The sequence below is a fragment of the Helicoverpa armigera genome, chromosome 10 (assembly GCF_030705265.1).
Source record: "Helicoverpa armigera isolate CAAS_96S chromosome 10, ASM3070526v1, whole genome shotgun sequence".
In the NCBI taxonomy this organism is placed as follows: domain Eukaryota; kingdom Metazoa; phylum Arthropoda; class Insecta; order Lepidoptera; family Noctuidae; genus Helicoverpa; species Helicoverpa armigera.
The window spans coordinates 9,979,927-9,989,800 of record NC_087129.1 but is presented as its reverse complement, the minus strand read 5'-3'; positions in this window follow the sequence as shown (position 1 = coordinate 9,989,800).

Below are 9,874 nucleotides of genomic sequence, written 5' to 3'. Positions count from 1 at the left end.
TGTAGTAAAAGTAAAGGCTTGACAAAATAAAATAAATTATAGAATATGTAGAAAAATATGAAGCTTTTGCGAAGCTTGTTTGTTGCGTATTAAAAACTGTGATTTTTCTACTGACAGAGATTTTCTTAGAAATCTAATCTGCTTAAAATTCAGGTAAAACTGTAATAAACCCACTAATAAACTTACAAAATAAAATAAACCTCGAATTTTACCTATTTAACTCTTTGATACTTCTGATTAAATGAAAGCTATTGACCCATTTACTACAAGCCTATATTTCTCCGGAAATTATCTTGAATTGGGGTCTTGAGAGCTTTTTAGATAAGGCAGGTAGTTCTTATGATGCTATCTTGATTGCCGAGTCTCAAGTGTCTAGTCTAAGGATTTTCCAATCTACTTTTTGAAAGGTACCTGCTACTTTTTATAAGAGTTCCCTGTAATCTTTTTAAACAGAAATAACGCTTCATTTTGACGCTAAAATATTTCGATTCGTGAAGTAATTTTGCGTTTTAAATCAATTTTATTTTGAACGTCATCAGAAAGTGAAGGGTGCGTGAGAAAATTGTTGAAACTTTCTGAATTAATTATAAAGACGCTTCATTATGAAATCTATTTAAACATATTGTACAATATACATTCAATTTTGTTTCTTTATAGAGAGAGCTGCAGATATTCTGTAAGTACTGACCACTATCATAATGTATATTTGTTGTTCAATAATAATAAAAGAATTCGATAAAACGAAGTAGAATAAAGACGATTAATAAACTATGCTAATACGAGAGAATGTTGCCACAAATGCTTTTGATGTTATTGAAGTTATTAGTTTTTATTATAGCAGCGGATTAACCTAATACAGTCCTGGTCAAGCAAAGCATAGAATTAACGTGTTTAAGAGAGCATCTCAGTTTTATTTTCAACTTTATGTCATAGCGCTAAGCGTTCATTTTTGTTTGGCAATCAATATAAAGATAGATTTATGGTGAACGATATTTATGTTGGCCTCTAATTAGTGGTACTTAAGCATAATAATAGATGACAATAAATCCACTTGAGTTTACAAATGGAATAAAAAAAGAAAAGTCCCTTTTAAATTCATTTCCGTATCCCATTAAAAAACCATGCTGATCCTTTTAAAAGATGATTGCAATAAATATTTAATGGCTACTCTTTAAAATCACAAACCAAAGATTTTTTCCGTTTTCCGTTCGCTTGTGAGAGAATTCAAATTATATGTAAATACGCCACTCCCTATGTAGAGACATCAGTTGGTATTATGGTAATGCAGTTACGAGTCGACGCAGAACGGTTAATCAAGCCATATTCGAACGAGACGGTACAAAGTACCCCTTTGGATTCTGATACTAATATGTGTGGATAGGTTTATTTGGCGGGCGAAAAACGCGTCATGTTTGGTTATCGAAATGTAGGGAGAAATTATTGTTGCGTCGCGTTGAGGGTTAAATTTTGCGTAGTTTTAGATAACGCCCACTGGGGTGTGACGGTGTGAAGGGTAAAAGGGTGCCAAATAAATAAATGTCATACAATACTTTGTATTTTGTACACCGGTTACCTGTGTATGCTTTAGGAGAACAGTTTTGAATAATTGTTCTGTACAAAGCTGCATTATATGTTTCCTATATTTTCATTTAATTTCTGTATAAAAAGTGGGAGACGTTAAAATTGAATATGGTTAAAATATAAAACATAGGATCTTATAACGTAAAAATACTCATATTTTGTCATTAATTAAATTAACAGAACAAGCAAAAAAACTCGATGGCGACAATCGCTTAAATATTTCATTATTCCACGACTTGAGCCTAATTAAAGTGGAACAAAAAAGAAGCAAAAACAATATGAACGCGTTATTCCCTAGGTGCTGGCTATACGTGACCGGAATAAAGATAAAATAAAAGTAAATAATAATACAGAAACCCTTGTACGTCTGTCCGTTATGGGTTTTAGGGTCACAAAATAGCCTCTGCTTTTGTGCTGGTAATTTATTAATGACCCATATTGGCAATATTCGTATTATCTGATATTATAGCGCTATATAAGACGCTATGGTCTTTGTTATGGGGGTAATCGAATTACACGTCGTGTTTGAATTTGGGTTGGTTACTAAAATCTTGATATTAAAGTATTAGGTAGGTACCTACCTTTATTTTCCTAAACGAAGTACCTACTCCCCTAAGCTAGAGGTATAGACAGCTTACTGTATCTCTATCTAAGAGATAAACGGTTTACTTTCCATGGGCTAATTAAAGCTGTGAAAAACAAAACTGAACCCTTTTAATCATAAAATTGAACAAACAGAGAATTACTTTTGCATTTACATTGTTGCACACTCGGGAGCAATAAATCTGAATAAGCTATAAAATATTTTGCTATCAAAACTATAAATTCGATTTTAATAAAGTACGTGTTTAAAGTTATATTGAGTTTAACTGTGCTTCAAATAGTGCATAGAAAGGGGATAAATCGATCACAAACATTTGAACTTCCTACGTGACGATAATATTATTTTCATACTTCCCGGATCAAACAACAAAAAAATAGGGCGAAGATAAATAAGTTATAGCAACGTCTTAGAAGAAGACTAACCTTCTTTCGAAATTAAACTGTCGATTTATTTGCTCCGGCAGATGGATTGCTTGTCGGTTAAACAATTGTCTAGTGTAAGTTGACCCACCTCTTTGGTAGCTCACTCCGTTCTTGGTACGGGAGTGTTAGGTGTGGAGGCAGGCAGGGGGGCTCAAGTTGTGATGGACCTAGATACAGCACGTCAGTTTTGGCGAATCGTAGTCGGAAGTCTGAGGTCACGTGGCGCTCGCGGCGTATATCCGGTTACGAGTAGGGAGCGATTCGGCAAAGGGTGGGAATTGCAAGAAATTTTCGATATTTGGCAGTTTTATGGCGTATTTTGTTTGTTGCGGTTTTGTATGTTTGGTGCTGGTTTGTTTGGTAGTCATAAAAATGTATAGGGTTATTACTGGTTAGCAATATGGTTAAACCTTTATTTGAAGATAATTCCAATTATGCCCTAATTTTAATGTTTTGCGTTTAAAAATGATTACTGTCACAACATAGTATAAAGTAAAGTATTTTTTCATCTGACCATTTCTATGTAAGCTCAAATTGTAAAAAAATATAATATCAAAATCAAAACAACGACAATCGTTGTTTTGATATTATATTTTTCGTTGTTTTCACAAAAAATTGTTCGCTTTTATATTCAATTCTGTATGAGAAAATGATGGACATCGGTTTTGTTTTCTGTTCACTACGTTAAACATTGCAACTAAAATATTTGTACATAATTCTATGTTTTTTGAATTCACTCAGTCATCTAAAACATATCGGATTTAATAAAAATATTGCCTGAATTGGCAAGAATGTAGAATGTATGAATTTTTAAAAGAGTACATTCAGTTTTTTCTTGCGCAAAAATTTATTCTAAAAGTGAAAAAATAAATCAAAACAAAAGATATTCATAGGTTCTTAAACCATGCTGCGGGACTGTTCGTAAGGAATATGATGGGTTTTAGTCAGTAAGAGTCAAACACTCCCTCACGCTGCACGCACGGCGAACGGTCATTTAGTGACTTTCCGCAAAAAAGGTTCTAAAATCATTAGCAGAACATCTCAAAGCTCTACGTAGAATATACCAAACACAGATTGATGATCTTATCAAAAATCTAAGAGGACCTAACCTTTTCCAAAAAACAATAAAACCATTGACCGTCAACGTTAGTGCCTATAAAACTACAACTGACTCTTACTATAAACTTTTGGCCCAAAATCAAATCTAAGATTATGTCCTGATGTTTCCTCGTAAAATTACGAAGGGTCGAAGAACTGTTATTGTTGGAGATATGCAATATCGTATGTGAGGGTCCTTCTTCATGAAAATAGGCAGTTCGTTTGACGAGTATGAATGAATATAGAGTATTGAATGTAAATATGTATAATTTGAGACTTCATTTCATTTAAATGCATAATTGAAAATATGCTTTATTGTGCTTTCTTGTAAAGGACCAACACAATAAATCTAATAAATAGTAGCCTTTAATAATAAAGAGGGGATTTGTATATAAAATACACCAAATCTTTAACTGTCATCACTCTTTTCTCAAAATCTTTCGACGCAGTATACTCTTGTCTGCTTTTAAACAACTTAATTTTTAGCTTATGTACTAGCTTTTTGTAATTAAACTTAGTACTGCATAAGTATGGTTATCTGCTTAGCCTTTTCCCATTTATGTTGGGATTTACTTCCAATCTCAATAATACTGCTGAGTGCCAATGTTTTACATAGAGCGACTGCCGATCTGACTTCCCAACCTGGTGAGACTGGTTAACAGACTTACTACTTAAAATAATAAACACTAGCTTATAATTATTTTCATGCCTATTTACACCAGGTATGCAATAAACCGTTACATACATTAATTCGACTCCACATTTATTGTACAAATGTTTAAAACAAATGCATTGTTTTTATGTTAATTGGATTAGGAATTAGTGAGGCGTGAAATAGGGTGGCTAGCGTACAGAATGGTACCGTATCGGCACGGTGTTACACCTGTCTCGTTTTGTAGGAAAAAATGTGGCACATTTTGTTTTGTTAATCGGTCACTAAACAGTGGGGTTGGTCATGTTAAATAGGGAAGCAAATGTTTGAAAGTTTTGATTAGAATTTATACACATTTTACCCTGTAATACAAAATGGTATTGCAACTATATGATTTACGAAATACAATTTATTGTCACAATCGGTCCTAATATTAAACTGGCTGCATAAAAGCACCCACAATGTATTTTATTGCAAAACACATTTTTAGGGTGAAAATATGATTTATAATATCAGCACAGGAAATCTCAAATATATTTTCAGTGTCATAAAACAATAAATGCGACTTCAATTATGTAAATCGGTTGTGCGAATAAAGTTTAACAAATAAAAAGATTCTCCCCTAAATATGAAATTGCAATATAGGGATGTAAGGGGATATTCCCTTATTATAAAGTTATTCAGTCCATGGTGTTGTTCATGGTGTAATCTTCATCTCCCCTTGCTTTTCCCATTGTGTTAGAATATTGCAAGGATTTGATGGGTTTTCTGACGGACGCTGACGGGTAAGAAGGGGAGAGTTGGTAGGAAATTGATCATTAATGTCTGGGGTTATTTTGAACAGTGACACGTCTTTGTGGTGTTTTTGAATAGGGCGTTGACCTAAGGAAGAACTGAGTAATAGAAGGGGAGTTATTGTGTGATGGTTACAGCTGGTATATAGTTATTTAGAATATTTTGAATTACCGATTCATTTCTTGGAATTCTGCAAAATAGTATAAAAATAGTTCAAGGATAAAAACTGAGTATGAAATTTAAGTTTCTGGATACTAGTTGCCGTCAGTTTATATTTCGTGCTTTAGAATGTTGAAACAACCAATTGCATCACAATTCATTGCACGACTATGACACCAAAATCTACCTCAACACCACCAGCCTAAGGCGTAACTAAAATCAAGATAAAACCCTAACAATGACACCTCAACTTAAAAGGGCTCAAAACTTGGAGCAATCAATGCCAGCTTAATACCCAGTTGTTAGAAATTGCCCGATAGAAAGTTGTTGTAATCTCCAGTGGATCAACTGTAGTACGTGAGGGCGGATTCGGCAGGGTTGTTCCACGCAATTTACTTAATCACTCCTCGGTAATCAAACGTGGAGGTGTTTTGATAGTTCCCTGTAATTGTTCGACGGCTCTGCAGGGAATTATTGATGTTGTATTGGTTTTTATGTAGGTGGTAATCCCTTGAGTTGTTGTGGTAAAGAAAGTGGAAGTTAAGGTGCAGATTGCTTTAGTTTGATATGCGTATATTTTCTTCCACTTAAAGAATCTTAGGTAATGTTTTTATTCTAATGGACACTAAATTACTACAGTGGAACGATTGACGTGAATTAACTTGCGTGTTCATGTTCGTATTTCCTTAAATTGGGTTGGCTATGCAATGCACCCACAGTCAACAAGGTCGCATTAGCAATATTTGCAAATGCCCAAAAAAAACCAATCATACTGTTAAACGTTTTTTTTTAAAGATTTCCCATCGACTTGATGATTTGTGCTCATATTACCTCAAGTATAAACTCTTGTAAATACATAGAAAGAATTCAACTATGGGTACTGAACCATTCTACCAAGAAAAAAAACTAGAAAAATGCCGTGACTCGAATAATCGTTACTTCGCCAAGAATCCTCTACCCACAGAGGATTAATTTGGCACAAAACGTGAGGGTAGTGTCTATAGGATTTAGTTATTCACCACGGTTATCAAAGGTAGAATCGATTACAATCGTAACAATCTAATTGAATGTTTTCCGGGATCGAATGATTGCGAAGAAAATTGTTTTGGGTGAAGATCGGTGTTAATCAATGCTTTGTTGGTTAATTATTGGGAGTTTGATTAAATGTTTTCTTTTACTTGTAAAAAAAAACGTGTACTTGAGCTATCTGTTCTTGGTTGTAGTACCAATTTTATTAGTTAACCACTTTGTTTAATGAAGAAAATAAATGTTTCCTATGGTGATCATGTAATGACGTCCAATTATGCAAATATAAGACAAAATTACAGCAAAATATAAATATTTCGGGTAAGTAAAAAGCTATTGTAACAACAAATTCAAAATAAAAATACAAGTGAATATCTCGATTAAAAAAATATTCATCTTTCTTTCACTGTATTAATTATTGTTATGTAAATTTGTGACTAATAAATAACGTGAATAATGTAAAAGAGACTTTACAAAGTACATAATACCTATTTTGTCGCACTGTCGGGTAAAAGTCACATAGTTAGCACAATAAACAAAATAAATGAATTGTTTATCAGACCGTCTCGTTGTGACGTGAACATTTCCGTGCTCTTTTAATTATGGAAACCCTATTTTTGGTTGATTGGGGTCAAATCGGAATTCCTGTTTTATAATTAAGTGCTTTTACCCGACTGTCTAACTGTTAACTGGGTAATGTGTTTCATTATAGTGTTGTGATGACCCTGGTCCTGGCCCTGAACCTCACACTGTCTATTAAAAGTCATCTGTAACTAGATTTTGGTTCTAGTTTTATTTTATTTTAACATTTTAGTTTTGGGTATAATTTAGGCGGTCACCAAAAATATTTTTAAGACTCTAAGCTGAGGCACCAAATAAAATAAACAACACCAAAAAAAATAAATTGACTTTATTAAAAGGGCACTAAAGTATCTAATGTTATGATCCAAAAAAAATAAAATAACATCAGAAAAATCGCAAATCTCGCACAAATATTATTTTTGGTTCCCAAAATGGATTAATGGTCACCAAATTCTATCCAACTAAAAGATTAATATTACTACCAAAAATCAAAGTTAGTGACGAAAACGAATCGCTGCAAAACCGACTCCACGTAGTCTTGTCTGCCCTACCCCTAGAGTGCAATTCAAAACCGCGTAGGCGCGGAGGGGCGAGGCGGCCTGCGAGCTGAGGCGCAGGTAGTTTCAGCGCTCGCCGCCGCGGCTGAGGCTGGCCGGCGGAGCCGGCCAGAAAGCCGAAGCTGCGTTGGTGAGCGTGAAAACCAGCTGCGACGATAAGCTCGCATGGGACCGCCGGAGCCCCGCAGCGCCGGAGCCGTGACAGAAGTCATGCTTGCTGCATGTCGCGTGCTTACATTTTAAACGCACTGAGTTACACACAAATTCGTATAACAATAAATAAACGACGTACATTTGGGAACCCTAGTATATTAATTGGTATTTGAAAAATATTTTAGCGATCGTTAGCTTTTTTAGTCTAACAAAAATGACCAAATTAGGAGTCATGGTATTACATAATTGGTAACATCTAAGTAGTGACAATATATAATATTTGGTCTAAAGTGTATTTTAAAGGCGTCCATATATTTTTTTAGTAGTCAATAATACGAAAAAATGGTTTTATCTAATAATATTTTTGGAAACGTTATTTGGTGACCATTTATCCATTTTGGTAACCGTTTAGAATTTTTTTGGTAGTAAAATAGGTACTTTTTTGGGTGGCGTTTAAACACAAGCCTTTAGTTTTTATGTACCTACTTAAAAGTGTTTATTTTTAATACACTTGTAACTATGTATGTAAGAAAATCTTGGAATCTTAATTTGAACCACTTCCCGGCCGTCGACAGTTTATACATGACTAGCCAAGAAACGTTATAAAAAGCATGTTTTTTTAGTTGACTTAAACACATTTTCCGTCAAGAAAAACCTTTCTCTTGTCGTAGAATGAAGTAGCGGATATTGAGTCAATCCGCGAAAATATTTATATGCCAATTGCTTAAATTCACACGTAAAACTTAAAATTTCCTATACGAATACACAATTAACAGTTAGCAAATGATTTAAGAGTATCCTTACAAAAATATTTGCATAATTCAAACTCAGACACTTCACTAATTTATCAGCGCACGTTACAGAAACCAGAAAGATGCCGCCACTGAACTTAAAAGAAAAACTTTTCCTCACCTACTCCGCTAGATAATTAAATTCTTCCAACATTAATCTTAGTTAGGCCTTTTTACACGTGAAACTTTTGCGATGATGTATTTTTGTTGGTCTTACGTACTTACAGCGCGCACACTACAAACTTTTAGTTGCCCGATAGTTGATTTGGGCTGATAAATCAGTATGAAGATGAATAGAAGTACATACGTAACAACGCTGAGGTCTTGGTCGGTTTCCTACAATTAAACTTTTCTTAATAATTCAATCAGTTTTTAGTCTGATCAAGTCGTCCCAACAAGTATCTGATCATTATTACGTATGCACATCCATTCATCTTCATACAGATTTATGAATTCAAATCAACTATCGGCCGACTAAAAGTTTGTAGTGTGCGCGCGCGCTTACCGTAAGAATGGGATCCGAAACGTGTTTGGATTTCACTTAGCAAAAGTTGGAATTGTATGCCCAATGAAATTTGGGTTTAGAGAATGAACGATCCACTAAAATGCTTTGTTTATGGATTGAACGTGGTCTGTGATTTTGAGACGGAATTTCGGCTGCGACAACCATGTAAAGTGCTATTGTGAATGTGTGGATATACTAGGTACTTTCCCTGGTAGTATGCTCTTATATGTAGGTACTTTGTCAATCAGGATGCTATTGAGGTCCAATAAATACGTACGAGAACTAAGTACTGCCCATCTATAAAAGACAGTTTATTGGAAACCTAAAACTAAACAATGGTAAAAGAATCTTAGACCTATTACCTAATAGGTCTAAGTTTTTTTCTGTCATGTTCCTAATACGCCGATGGCGAAATTTATTTTTCTCTTATAATCTATTTTGTTAGGTAGTTTTCATGTAATCAAGTTACATGTTAGTCAACCTTAACATGATCTTTCCATAGCAATGTCTAAAATATAGGTATAGTTATCATGTTAGAGAAATTATTCTCATCAAAATTGACCTACAATATTCGAAGGAATAGCGTAAACGATATTCGTAGATATTTTTTTAGTTTTCTTTTCCACAGTTAAAAAATCTTAAAACTCAATTGTAAGGTATCTCGTTCCTGTCCCAGATATTTAGAAAGACCAAGAATTTTAAAATGAACATTCTCTTGGCCGTGTCTTTATTTCGTTAGTATTTTTTGGAATCGTTTCTAAAATTCCGTACAATTGCGTCTTTGCTTTTGTAGACTCCCACATTAATAATGATGTAACCGTATTTATTTCTGTCTTAATCTTTTTATAACGGCTTTTGGTTTAAATTTTTTATAAGAGAACAAATTTAGGCAAATGTCTTTTTCTAAAATTAAATGATATTTACAAGCGAGAAATTACTGAGCAAAATA